The sequence below is a fragment of the Pleurodeles waltl genome, chromosome 5, assembly GCF_031143425.1.
Source record: "Pleurodeles waltl isolate 20211129_DDA chromosome 5, aPleWal1.hap1.20221129, whole genome shotgun sequence".
Classification (NCBI taxonomy): Eukaryota; Metazoa; Chordata; class Amphibia; order Caudata; family Salamandridae; genus Pleurodeles; species Pleurodeles waltl.
In genome coordinates this window covers 1,310,936,267-1,310,951,293 of record NC_090444.1, presented here as the reverse complement: position 1 = coordinate 1,310,951,293, position 15,027 = coordinate 1,310,936,267, and the positions used below count along the sequence as shown (strand labels likewise).

General features: G+C 45.1%; 1 long non-coding RNA gene across 1 annotated transcript in view; it reads right to left on the bottom strand.

Moving 5' to 3' along the window:
- Nucleotides 1-205: 205 nt before the first annotated feature.
- Nucleotides 206-15,027, bottom strand: part of LOC138297382 (uncharacterized) — a 45,859-nt gene continuing 31,037 nt past the window's right edge. The window contains exons 2-3 of the long non-coding RNA XR_011204070.1: nt 2,197-2,319; nt 206-423 (exon numbers count right to left, since the gene is read on the bottom strand). This is a non-coding gene — a long non-coding RNA (uncharacterized lncRNA). The remainder of the gene's footprint in view (nt 424-2,196; nt 2,320-15,027) is intronic.

Genomic DNA, 15,027 nt, shown 5'->3' with positions numbered 1-15,027 from the left:
ATTAAAATAATTCTCTAAAAACCATATAAACTTTTTTATAGATGTTTTCATTAATTAAAGTTAAACATGTAGAAATTTCCAAATAATGAAATTACATAATTAATACTTAAACAATACATACCATGTTATACATACTTTATTTAAACACTACCCTCCCAACTCCCCAATAATGTCTTTAGCCCAAAACACATATTTATTATATAACTAAAATAATAACCTTGTAAAAAAACAAAAATCAATCAATCGGGATTTATAATGCAAGACTAATCACTCTATACGGTATCCAAGCGCTTGCAGTTCCCAGAGGCGTATTCAAGCAGACAAGTCTTGAGGGCCATTCGGAATTCCAGAAACAAGGCGATGGTCAGGATATGAGTGTGGAGGCTTTTTGCTGAGATGTGAGAGAAGAAGGGTCCTCCACTTCTGCTTCGGTAGATGCAGGGAATATGGATAAGCGAAAGGGAAGCAAATAACAATCAAAAATAAAGTATTAATCAATCAATGTTAATTAATGTTAATTGATATTTAATTAAAACATAAACATCACATGCCCAATTGCGGTTAATGGTACAACAAACCTCAGAAAAAGAAATTAAAATGCATTAAACACTTTAGTACTTTATTAAACATATAAACAATGCAAATTACTTAATTAACATTATTTATCGTAGAATGCTTAAGAAATTATTACATTCTCAAATAAACCCAGCAACCTATGTTTGCACATTAAAATTATTGAAAAATAATTTCAAAGTAATATAAGGAAAAAAGAGAAAGAGAAAACAATATAATGAAACACAATAATAAAAACAATCTTACAGTAAATTATATTCTAAAGGTCAATATTACTGTAAAAAAGTTACAATATTCTTTTAATATGTTTGCCCATGATATTGTTGTAGTTACAATATCTTGACCACTATATCATGGTAACAAAATATTTCTCAGTCAAAATATAGGAGGAATACTAAGCATAATACTTTCTTTTTGTACTTTTGAATATAAGTATTCCCAGAACATCCCACCACATTCCCATTTTATATGTTTTGGGGCCAGTTCACAAAGCCATCTAGGACTACAGAAAGAATTCTACAGGAGTGCTACTTCACACATTTCATAAGACATTTGTGAATAACCTCAGAGTCCTATAGCTCACCTGACCTCTCAATTCAGTCCCTGATTTATTTAGTTATTTGAAGAATACTGAAACATTTAATCCAAACAGAATTTGATCTCCAGTGACACCACTTATATAGGTGCCTAACAGTGGAATACTCAGTAATAGGGAGAAATAGAGATACTCCTAGAAAACAGCCATTAGAGGCATGGCTTATAACTGACAACTATGTTAGCAAAATGTTACATGCTCACCATTCACACTTACCTTATTTTTAAAACAACCTCAGAAAGAAGTGGGAATTGGATCTGGGTGAGATGGACAGAGAAGAATGGCACAAACCATAGATAATGCCATAAGAAGTGGCAAAATCTGCTAGTTTTTGTTTCATCCAGTTTAAATACATGTACCATGTGTATTACATCAGATTTACATCAGGGAAATGCTGTGGACAATGAAGTGATGCCAGTCCCTCAGGTATCTAAAATGTGAAACCAAAAAGAGAATTTTCCTTTATTCAATTTGGGGTTGCTGGGTTATACAAAGGTTTTAGAGCAAGCCGATGTGTTTTGGAGGAAGCCGATGTGGAAGGATAATAATATCAACTGGGGCCAAAGCAGCCGCTATTGGAATTAGTGATTGATTCAGAATTTCCAGAGTACCAAGATGTTAATAGACAAAGGTCTGATATGTGAAGAAGCAATATCACTTTGAGCAAGGACAGGTGTATTTTGGAAAGACGAATGTGTGCTCCATTGTATTGCTTTCAAAGGCATCGCAGGACGAGTTTGAAGAGCATTTTTACCTGGATTATAAAGACTAGTGGGCTTGGAGGTGTTAGCAAGATGTGTGGACTAATAAGTTGGTAGATCAAGTTGCAGACATTATAGGTAAGGACACCATGGTGTTTTCTCTTGACTTAAGTAGCAATAAGATTGTTTGTTTAAAAAACATACTTCAATGTTTCCGTTTGTGAACTAAACTGCAACAATATCTAACATCTCAGAGAGCATACTCAGTACTCATTCCTTCACTTTGTAACTTTACATCTCAGTTAGGTAGGTAACACTATAAAATACCTGGAGCTAGTATTGCTTATCTTGATACGGTGGCAGTTGTATAGAATATAAATCATAATCAGGTCCTGGACATCTAAGCAGTTCTGATATTTTGGATAGTCTTAGGTCTTTCGGTGGAAACATCTGGTCAAAAATAAATGGAAAATCTGTAGTTGAAAACAGCGTGACAAAAGTTTTTTGGGAAGATACTTTCTAGTGAAAAAAATTGAAAACAATTACATTATTAATACCCTAATGTTACATGTCATTCTTCGTTATTTTATGATGAAGAACAGTATGACTAGAATGTGTGACAAGCACAACCAGAATTGTAGCACTAGGTAGAAAGCAGACTTTTAGCTTCACTCTATTCTAAAAACAGCAGACACAGAGGACATTAAATATTGTATTTTACACTACATTGTGGTATAGTGAAGAATGCATTGGCTAGAAATTGTGACAACCACTTTTTCAAATATTCTAGGACTGAAGTAATAGTAGTTTCTCTAGTCCCAGAATATTGTTGGATATTGTTGGACAAAAACATCAGTAGAAGTGTGTCAGAATGACAAAGTAATGAGGAAAGTAGATAGAATATTATCACTTAAAATGCTACAATCCAGTCTTTTTGATACATTATATCACAACTATTTTCTTTCACTAAACTGTTTTAGATCAGGTTAACCATACTGGATAATTTTCATAAAAATAGATTATCTTTCTTTTATGTTTTTACTGCTGTCTGACATCTTATTCTAAAACCCAAACAAGACACTGACAAATTTCTAAGGAAAAACAGCATCCTTATAAAAACCTCGAGAAATCAGTAGTTGTCAGGAGTTTAGTCCAAACTCCTCAGAAGATAGAAAAAGGACGGGAACCTGTGGAAGACAGCCATAACAATAATGATTTACCAAAATATTGCCAAGAAATATTGATTACAAAAATATCATAATTCTATGCAAGAAAAACACAAATATCCTTAAATAATATAAAAAAAAACCTAAAATCGATAAAAAAAATGAAGAAATACAAAAAAAATGCACTCACCTTAAACATGTGGAACACTACCCAAAAATCAAAAACAGCAATATTGAGTGGCAAAATATCATGAAAATAACTACTATATAACACAATAAATATTGAAATTATTGTGTTTAACATATAAACACAAATATTTATAAATATGTTCTAAAACATATCAACTTTCCATTAAATATTAAAATGAAGACAACATTAAACCAAGATTTTTTAAAAAAACAAGCAATTCAAGAGCAATAAAACATATTATATATTAAATGTAACAAATAAACATAAACAAAGTATAATTAAAAAAATAAATATTTGTATATTATTACCAATTAAGCACTAATTAGTGTCCACCAAATGAGGAGTAAACTGAAAGCAGTCAAATATCTAAAAAGAAACAACCAAAAAACTTAGGGCCTGATTACAAGTTTGGCAGTCTGGAGACCGCCATGTTGGCAGCGGAGGTCCAACTGCCATATTACGATGTTGGCGGTTTGCTGAACTATAGACCACCTGGAGTCCCTCTGACACCACCAGCCATCCGCTGCCCGCCTTGATGGCAGCTGTGGAAAAGCAGCTGTCACAGGGCTGTATAGACAACTGTACTGCCATGCACATTGTGATGTGCTGTTCCACTGAGCCGACTCTGGCGGGATAGACCACCTGTTTCAAGATGGTGGAATCAAAGAAAATGTGGTGCTAGCTCCGGTGGGCCAGTGATAACATTGTAATACAGCAGCAGACCATCCACTCAGTGGTCTTTTTGGGAACGTCTCCATGGCAGTCTGGCAGTCCAACCACCAAACTCATAATCCGGCCCTTAAATTTTAAACTAAGTAACCAATGCAAACATATTTCTAAATAAATTACTATAGACAACACACAAAACATCAACGAATTTGCAGCAAAAATGCCAAGATTTGAAGAATTTAACACAGATTCTGCACACCGAAAAAGAAAAATCCAACTATCAAAAAGAAAGTCAACACCAAAAATGTAAGTCACATGACCTAAATTAGTTATAACTAAATAACAGCAAAATTCGACTTAAAACTTAAACACAAAAATTCATAGAATGCTTTCTATGAGTATTACCCTAATATCAGAAACAGCAGAGGAGCAAATCTGAAATATGTTCAGTTAGGTTCTGTTACATGCCTTTTTATAGTGTGCTATCACCTGTAAGGGTATCCTAGCACTGTGGAAGGTGTGTGAGGCCAACCTTAGGAGGGCTTACTTAAAGAGCCAGGTCTTCAGCTTCTTGCATAATTCAAGAATAGAGGAGGCTTTATTGGTGTGTAAGAGGTTGTTCCAAGCTTTGGAAGCAATGTATGAGAGGGCATGACCTCCAGATCTGCTTTTGTGTATGCATGGGGGTCTTCCCTAGGGAGGGTCTGATGCAGTGGAGGAGCTGAGGGACTGGTGGAATTGTACATGGCTGTTTAAGTAGGCAGAGCCTGTAATGTGAAGTGCTTTGTACATGGGGTTGAGGAGCTCAAAGTGTGTGTGCTTGTGTATTGGGAGCCAGGGGAGTTCCATTAGGTGAAATGTGGTCAAGCCCAGAATAAGTGATTGAGGACTAGTCTGGCTGCTTCTCTTGAGATGGTGTGGAGTCAAAAAATAAAAGAAAAACCTTTCTAAACTACAAATTTCAGAAACACACTTTCACTAGCAAGTAGGTATAACTTTGCAATGAAAACACCCTAATCCCTCTATAGTTTAAAAATAAAAACTGTGTGAAATAAACCCAATAAATATATAAAAGTATTTTACAAAAATGTAATTCTAACAAACCTTTTTTAAACAAGCGAAAATCAAGCATCTGTCCCATAACTTTAAAAAATAAATGAAGACTTCAACAAAGATCTCTTCAAAATAGAATTACATCAATTCCATAAGTAGAAAATGTAAAACAATGCAATGCACATTTAAATATTAATGCTAACTAAAAATGTTGTTACTACAAGCATTTGATTAAGTATGTCTATTACTCACAGACATAATGGCGGAGAGAGGCACTTAAATTATGTCACAAAATGGAAACCTGTCTCAAGAGGGATATATTTACAATCAAGAAAGCATTAGCATAGAAAGTATGTACTGGAAATGCACAGTGTATTATTCAAATGTACGGCATGGGAGAGCTATGACGAGAAATGATGTAACATAGAACATTAGAGAACATAGGCACTCATTATGAAATTGGCGATAAGTTCTGCTTACCGCCATGCCGACTGCCGCCAGCATACCGCCGCGGTGGTGGTTTACCGCTACCCATATTATGACACACACTTAGCAATCCGTCACTATACAGACACACACACACAAGTCCGCCAGCCCAAAGGTCAGTGATAAACTGGCGTTAGAAAAACCCACACCGTTACGCCAACAGAACTACGACCACAACATTGTGACCGGCGAATCACCGCGGCGAACATTCATCCGCGGAAAACGATTGGCGGTACATACTGCTGCGCTCAAAATACACACAACCTAACAAAACAACACTACATTGGACAATTCAAACTGCACACACCTGACACACATACACACACCACACCCACACACCCACACCTCTATAAAACACGCACACACACTACCCACAACCCTTTATGACTAGAAAGCATTGCCAACAGAGAGAGAGAGACACCAAGAGCACCCACAGAACCAGAGCCACATAACACCATCACCCAAACACCATCCACGCACCTTACAGCACACACCCCAACACATCAGCCCACACCCTGACACACACCACTCACACTACACCCATGGCACCTCAACGACACCACAGATTCTCAGAGGAGGAGCTAAGGGTCATGGTGGAGGAAATCATCCAGGTAAAGCCACAGCTATTCGGATCATAGGTGCAGCAGGCATCTATTGCTAGGAAGATAAAGCTATGGCGGAGGATCGTGGACAGGGTCAACGCCGTGGGACAGCACTCAAGAACAAGGGATGACATCAGGAAGAGGTGGAACGACCTTCGGGGGAAGGTACGTTCTGTGGTAGCAAGACACCAGATAGCAGTACAGAGGACTGGAGGTGGACCCCCACCTCCTCCCCCACAACTAACAACATGGGAGGAGCAAGTCTTGGCAATCATGCATCCTGAGGGCCTGGCAGGAGTAGCAGGAGGAGTGGACTCTGGAAAGTCAAATCTTTACTGCTTTCAACCCCCTACCTGCATGCCATCACATACCCCCACCCTCACCCTCACTTCCATCACTCCACTACCTCCCACACACCCTACCATCACAACCCACCCCTCCCACAACCAAGCCCTGCATGCAACACCAATGCATGGACACCCATCACAGACCTGCATGGACAACTATCACCAAAGCATGCACAGTTGAGACAATCACCTAGCCCACAAAATCACCACTCACACAAGGCAAAGCTGGCAGGGCAATAACAACCATAGAGGGCAACATACACATGCACAAGATGGCACACGCAGAAACAATAACACTGCATTTACATCCCCACAGGTCCCCCACACAACGTCACCGGAGAGGAGGTGCCAGCAACATCGAGTCCCCCCACAGAAGAGGCCCACAGTGATGACAGCAGCTCTGCACGCCTGGATCAGGATTACCAACCTGGCCTATCAGGGACCTCCGGACAGTTGGTTACCCAGGCACAGTCCCATATCACCACAGAGCCTGCCCCCTTAGGAAACACCAGCACAGCACCCACCCAGCGGGCCCATACCACTGTCCCCAGGACACGTCAATCAGCAGTGTGTCAACCACTACAGGGACCCCAGGCCCCCCCCACAAACACAGGACGATTGGGAACCTGGGGTCAGTGGCAGTGGGCACAAGGTTCGGGGACAGAGGCACAGGACAACAGGGAAGCTGGGAGGACTGCTGTGCAACAGGGGGAGGACAGGCCCAGGTAACATACTCTCCACGAGGTACTCACTAACATCCTGAGAGAATACCACCATTCACAGGAGACGATGGGCCAGATAATGGCCAAGTTGCAGGAGACCCAGCGACTGCAGGAGGGTCAGTACCTGGGGATCAGAGAGGGCCTGAGGGACATCCACACCACTCTGGTCACCATTGCAGGGGTGCTGGCAGACAAGGCAAACACCATGATTGAGGCAGTGGTACACCAACGGGCCCCTGACACTAGCCAAACCAATGAACAGGCTTCTACCTCCATTGAGGCTAGTAGACAGGAGGCCCCGCCACAGGAACAACAGGCCATCAGCACCCCTTCCCTGCAGAAGGAGAACCACCGCGCAAACGGTCCCTGCTATCCAGGCAGAAGCCAGAGAACATAGCCAAGACCCCCACCAGGTAATAAGACTCTCCTGAATGTCACCCTTGTGTCCCACTATGTCACCCTGTCCACCTTGAACTGTCATTGCTCCACTTCCTATGCCCCCTTGGACTACACCACCACCCCAGCCCATTGCAATACCCCATCCACTTAAGAGCACATAAATAAACACCCTTGTAAAAAATACAAGCATGGCGTCTGTCAATTGATTGAACTATGTATTCGTTTAACAAGCTGTAAACATTGCAATTCAACTGTACAGTAACGTATACATAGGTATGACCTGTAGTTGGCTGCAGTCAATACACCAGGAGCCAGAGTGGGGCACAGATATCTGAAAATAGACATGCCAAAGGGTACAGTAAATGGCAGGAAATATCAGCCTGCCAGTGTCAATATCCAATACAAAACTGTCAATGGAAGGAGAAGTTAAAGTGTCTTACCTGTGTGTCACCGGAAGTACTTTTGTATGATTGCTGATCTATTGTCCACATCCTCATCCTCTGCCTCCTCTTCGTCACTGTCCACAGGGTCCACTGCTGCCACATGCCCATCTCCAGCCTCATCCTCCTGCAGAAAAGGCATCTGGCAACGTAAGGCAAGGTTGTGCAACATACAACATGCCACGATGATCTGGCAGACCTTCTTGGCCGAGTAGCACAGGGAACCACCTGTCAGATGGAGGCACAGAAACCTGGCCTTCAGGAGGCCAAATGTGCTCTCTATGATTCTTCTGGTTCGCCCATGTGCCTCCTTGTAACTTTCCTCTGCCCTTGTCCTGGGATTCCTCACTGGGGTCAGTAGCCATGAGAGGTTGAGGTAACCAGAGTCACCTGCAAATGTTGAGGGATACCTGATAGCCAAACACTAACCCTTAGGGCCAACCCCATATCCATACACCAACATATACCGTGTGGGAACCATGGGCTCACTATTAGCCACACCCGGTGCCTCTGGAGTTGAGCCATCATATATGTGATGCTGCTATTCCTCAGGATAAAGGCATCATGCACAGACCCAGGATACTTTGCATTGACATGGGAGATGTACTGGTCTGCCAGGTACACTATCTGAACATTCATCGAATGAAAGCTCTTTTGATTTCTGAACACCTGTTCATTTCTCCGGCGGGGGGGGGGAAAAGGCAATATGTGTACCATCAATTGCCCCAATAATGTTGGGGATATGTCCCATTGCATAGAAGTCAGCTTTCACCGTGGCCTAATCCTCCCCCTGGGGGAAAACAATGTAGCTGCGCATGAGTTTCATCAGGGCTGACAACACTCTTGTAAGCACTATTGAGAACATTGGCTGTGACATTCCTGCTGCAAAGTCCACTGTCAATTGGAAAGATCCAGTTGCCAGGAAATGGGGCACAGATAGCACCTGCACAAGAGGGGGGGATCACAGTGGGGTGACGGATAGCAGATATCAGGTCTAGCTCCAATTGGGCACACAACTCTTGGATTGTGGCCCTGTCAAGTTTATATGTGAGGATAATGTGCCTGTCCTCCATTGTTGCCAAGTCAACCAGGGGTCTGTACACGGGGGATGTCTCCATCTCCTATTCATCTGCAGCGTTTGCAATCGAGGGGGCAAAATGATGGGCATCTGGTCAGTATTCCAAATTTCCAAAATGTACACTACATTGCATGTTGAGACTGAAACAGTATGTTGTTGGATAAGCCCAAATGGTGCCTATGTGTACTGTGACGCTGTTAGGTGCCATGGCCTGCCCCCCCCAAAATGGCGTCCGCCTGTCCTGTGTGGATGGACAGGTGGAAATGAGGTAATGCTGCAGACGTTGTGTGCTGTTGAGGGAGGCAGTCGAGTACCGCCGTGCAACTCCTCATTGGTTGTCTATGGGCCCTATGGGTTACAGTGGCCAATGGTGATGTACGCCGGCGGTGACGGTATGCACTGCCGCGAACGTGACCGCCATTTTCAATCTGTTCTCTCACTTGATACCTGACCTTCAACAGGACAGGACCTACAATGCAAATGCTGCTGTGACCTGTGTCTGGAACCGACCATGGCTCGAGTCACTGGGGAAAGGGCCCTGCCTTCACCGCTGCGGAGTTGGAGAGACTGGTGGATGGCTTCCTACCCCAGTAGCGAAAGCTGTATGGGCCTCCAGACCAACAGGTGAGTACACTAGGAGCATGATGCACGTGGCATGAATGCATGGAGTGCTGTGTGTGAGGGCCTCGTATAAGGGGAGGTGGAAGGGTCCTGGGTAGCATGCTGAATGTATGGTGGGCAATGGTTGAGTGTAAGGCGATGTGAGGAATATGGTGGGCCATGAGTGTAAGAGGCCGGACGGTATGGCGTACCATCGCTAAGGATGTGCAGACCCTGGGGGTCTACGGCAGGCAGAGCACCCACTGTCGCAAAAGGTGGGAGGACCTGAGAGGCTGGGCCTCCAATAGCAGAGGCCCAGCTGGCGATGGTCTCCCAGCGAGGAAGGGGTGCCGTCGAATCCTGACCCCCCTGATGTTCCACATTCTGGCAGTGGCCTATTCGGAGCTGGATGGGCACTTGCAGGCACCACAGCAGCCATAAGGGGGTGAGTTTCCCAATATACTACTTGCGCATGGTGGGGTGGTCTCCAGGTGGGGGATGTGGGCCTGTGGAGGCCCCAAGGCCAGGCAGGACATTGCATGGTAGGTCCCATGTTGGGCAGGGTTCTGATGTGAAATTCCTCCAACCAAGCTAGTAAGCCTCCACTACTGGGCAGGGGTCTGTGGGCCTCAGGTGTGCTGCTATTGGCCTTAGGTATGCCTGTCCTAGGGCATTGTGACTTGTAGTGCATTGCATAGTGCGTAGGCTTGTTCCCTGTGTGAGTGTGCTGTGTACACCAACAGTGGTGTTGGTGCAGCCATTGACCAATTGTATCCTTTGTATCCCCCTTTTTGTTTTATCACCCTGTCCTTGTGTGCATTAGCATCGTCTGGCGGAGGAGCAGAGGCACCGGCGACAGAGGGAGCTGCATCCCACAGGGCCCAGGAGGCCGAATCCACTGACGGTGAGGACACCAGTGTGACGGAGGGCAAGGGGAGCACCACGACGGAGATAGGAGGGGACAGTTCAGACCGTGACACCTCCTCCGAGGGAAGCTCCCTGCTGGTGGCAGACACCTCTGTGCCCACCACAACTACAGGTACAGCCGCCACCCCGTACCACCACCTCCCACCCAGCAGCCCCTCAACGAGTTTCCCGTGCCCGTTCACCCAGGAGGGTGGGCATCTCCTTCGCCCCAGGCACCTCAGGCCCTGTCCCAGTTAGCCCTGCTGCCCTGAGGAGGAGGCTGGTGACCTCCTGCGATCCATCTCTGTTGGGTAGTCAACCATAGTGAATGCCATCCAGGGGCTGGCAGGCCATATGCAACAAACAAATGCATTTCTGGAGGGCATTCACTCTGTCATGGCGGTCCAACAGAGATCGATCCAGGCTCTGGCCTCCTCCCTGATGGCAGCCATTGTCCCTGTCTCTAGCCTCCCCCCTTCAACTTCCTCTACCCAGTCCCATTCCCCTGAACCCCAACCTATCCCAAGTACACATTCAGACCAGCATGCACCCAAGACAACACACAGGAGTGGCTCAGGCAAACACAAGCACCACACATCATCCCACAGGCACTCACACAAACACCATCCAGAATCAGACACACCAACATCCACTTCCTCCACTGTGTCCCCCTCCTCCTCCTCGTCCACCACTCTCCCTGTAGCGTCTCCACTCACACCTGCATGCACTACATCCTCATCCACTACCCCATCACCATCACACCTATCACAACACAGCCCTCACTGGCAGTCACCTCCCCCACATCCATGCACATGTCCCCTGTGACCTCTCCCACTGTGTCTGTGCCCCCTCCTCCCAAAGTACACAAATGCAAGCACTCAGATACCCAACAGCCATCCACCTCACAACAGCATCCAGTCCATGCACCTGCACCCAAACACAGCAGACCGAGACCTCCTACAACCGCTCCCTTTTCCTCCACTCTCAGACCTTCACCCTCTTACCGCCCCAGTGTCCCTAAGAAGCTTTTCCTCTCCGCCGTAGACCTCTTCCCTACCCCTCCTTCACGTCAGGCCGGGGTGGTCAGAACCCAGGCTAGCACCTCAGCCACCCAGTCCACGGCCACAGTACTGTAGGCAGCCACTGCAGGTGGGAGAGGCTCCAGGGAACCAGCTATAACCACTGACTGTGTGCCAGCAGCAGCTGCCAAAGGGAAGGACAAGGAGGCACCACCAGCTATGAAGGGCAAGGAGGCACCACCAGCTGTGAAGGGCAAGGGCAAGGAGGCACCACTGGCCACCAAGGTGAAGGACAAAGAGGCACCACAAGATGGGAAGGGCAAGGGGCCTGGCCCTGCGGGCAGGAAGGTCAGGAGGCCAGGTGCAGGGACAGAATCTGTGCCCCCACCACCAACCATGGCGGTTCATCTGAGGCTGCAGGGGAAGGGCTGGAGCCTCCCCCCACCACGGGCATTCCCGACACCAGCACAGCCACCAGCACCAACTTCCATCTGTTCCATCTTCCAGCTGAGGTGCCCCCTGTTCCTTGTCCCTCTGAGGTGCCTGTGTATTTTTGACCTGATGCCCCTGCAGTGTTCTCTCCATGTTGATGCAGGAGTCAAGTGGGGCCTTGGCCTATGTGATGTGGCCCTGTGGCCCACGGACATTGTGGACTGGGTAGTGTCCCTCCATTTGTATATATGTATATACTGTTTTGATTTTGAAGGACGTATTTCTATTATTTTATCTTATTATATTCACTTTAATCAATTCCTTTTGTCCTTGCATTATTCCTGAGGGGTACGGGTGGATATGTAATGTTTGTGTGTATGGTGTTGGGGGTGGTGGTGTTGCGTGTTGCATGTGTGTCACTCACTTTTTCCTCCCCCCTCCCTTGTGTGCTAGGCGGCAGTACTCACCGTGGTCGTCTTAGCCGGCGTTGGTATTCATGGTGAAGAAGGAGATAGACGAGCATGGGGAACACCTTCAACTCGGGCTCCATGGAGACGTAGTTCTTCCTTGAATCTCCAGAAGTTAGTTGTTTCCCTTCTGTGCCCTGTTTCCACTGTGCTTTTGATGTCGTTGGTACCGCCCCAGAAAAGGTGGCGGATAGGCCTCTTGTAATAGTGTGGGTGGTACATTGTCTTCCGCCTGGCTGTTGGCAGTTACCGCCGTGGTGCTTGTTGCTACCACCGTGGCGGTCGGTGTGTTAAAGTGGCTGTCTGTGTGAGCGGTTTCCGCCGTGGTCACGATGAATTTTTTTTTACTGCCGGCCTCTTGGCGGTGTTACCGCCGCTTTATCACCGACTGCCTGGGTTGTAATGAGGGCCATAATCAGCCACCAAACATGATGGATATAGAAGTTAGAAATGTTTTGCAGGACCTCAGGGAAGGAAGCACTATTTCACAATACCCATTTGCAACTATTAACAAAAATCACAGCAAACATTCCTGAGTATATTACAAAACCAGAAAATCCACAACTAAAACTGTTGCTGCTTCTAAAAAATTCCAAGATATAAATCCTTTTGATTATTTAACTATAACACACAATGAGGAAGCCTTCCTATTGGTCGATAACATTAAGAACAGAAAAAAAGAATTATGCAACAGAAAACAATCTGTAAAGATTGATTCGATGTGGGGCATGAATGATGGGTGGCACATCTAAATCTTGCCCTCCACTATTCACACAAATTTACACCGTACACTGTGAGTACCACAACATTAACATAGCTTTACTGTATGTATTTCTGCCTTACAATGTGCAACATAATATGAACACCTAAGTCACATAAAATCTAAAACTAACCATTACTATCTCAAAAACATTGTCATTCACTTTGAACTAGAAATTATTAGTTTCACATTAAAAACATCCCCACACACACTTATACACAGCTGTTTTTTTTTTTTAATAAGATTTTATTCCAATTTTTGAATATAACAATAACAACAATATTATCGTAACAGTGCTTAGATTAACTGTTCCCCCCTCCCTCCCCTCATGCTACTACTTATATAAAAATTATTCACATTTGGCAGGTCTCGGTAGTTAGTTGTTTCTGTCCTCGCTCGCAGAGCCATTAGGTTTCCTGTGTGGCGTTGGAGTCTGTATCTGAGTCCGTAGCGGTGCTGTTTGCTTCTTCGGAGAATGCATTTGGTGATTTTAATTTTTCCAGGATTAATTCCCATTGGGATGCATCATCCCTTGGTCGGAGTTCGCGTATTGCCTCGTGAAGCAGTGACTTTCCTTCTGCTTCTGCCCACTTCACTAAAGAGTTTTGCCATCTGGATATTTGTGGGCCCGTTGGTGATTTCCAGTTTGTAGTTATTTCCCTTCTTGCTAGGATTAGAGCAAGGTCTATAAATTTGTTGGAGATTTTAAGAGCTATCGGGCGTGGAAAGTCCCCCAGTAGCGCCACTGCCAGGGATTTAATTAATAATCTGTCGGTGCAGGCTGATGTTTTAGCAAAGGCCTCTTCCCAGAATGTGTTAAGTTGGGGGCAGCTCCAGAGCATATGTGAAGGTTGGCTGCTGGCTCCGTGCATCTAGGACAGCTTGAGGAGTTTGTTCTGTAGATTTTGGAGATCATGTGTGGGGTCATGTAAGCTCTGTGAAAAATGTATAGGTTTATTAATTTGAACCTGGCATTTCTGGAAACTGGATAGATATGAGATATGATCTGATCCCATTGCTTTTCATCCCAAGTGATATTTAAGTCCGATTGCCATTTGTCTTTAAGTTTTTCTAGGGGTAGGCATGTACAGGCATGTAGCGCTTTGTAGATTCTGGATACTACCCCTTTTAGGTCCCCAATGGAGCAAATAGTATTGCTGCTATTATGAGTGGGGGTTCAAGGATTCCAGTTCTCCAGGTTTTTTGAGCGATTTTTTAATGTCGTTGTGGGTAATGAATAAACCGGGGGGAGGTTATATTGTGTTTGTAGCTCAGTGTATGTGAGGAGTTTCCCTCCGCCGTATAGGTCTCCTAGTTTAGTAATATTATGCAAAATTAGTTTGTTGAGGCCTGATATACTTTGCTTCCCTGAGACATGGATCATGCAGGACAGTGGGGCCTCCGGGGTGTAAGGGGTATTAATGCGGGAGCGTTTCAGATGTTGAGACCAACAGTGTCTAGCAGACTCCCATTCTATCGGGAGCAGCTGTTTGGTTTTCCGGGGGTTCAGTAGTATGCCCTGTATCCGGTCTATGGGGCAGTTTAAGGGAAGGCGTAGCCCCGCCTCAATTTGAGGGCTACCTATTAATTTTGCGACCCATTGAAGTTGTCCTGCCCAGTAGTATAACTCCATATCTGGGGCGGCAAGGCCACCCTCAGCTGTAGGTCTCTGGAGTGTTCTTAGTGCCATTCTATGTCTGCTCGGACCCCAGATGAAGTTTGTAGACATGGACTCTATCTCTTTGAATACTGCTTTCGGGATTATGAGTGGGATAGTTGAGAAATAATACAGCAGTCTGGGCAGCACTATCATTTTGAGAAG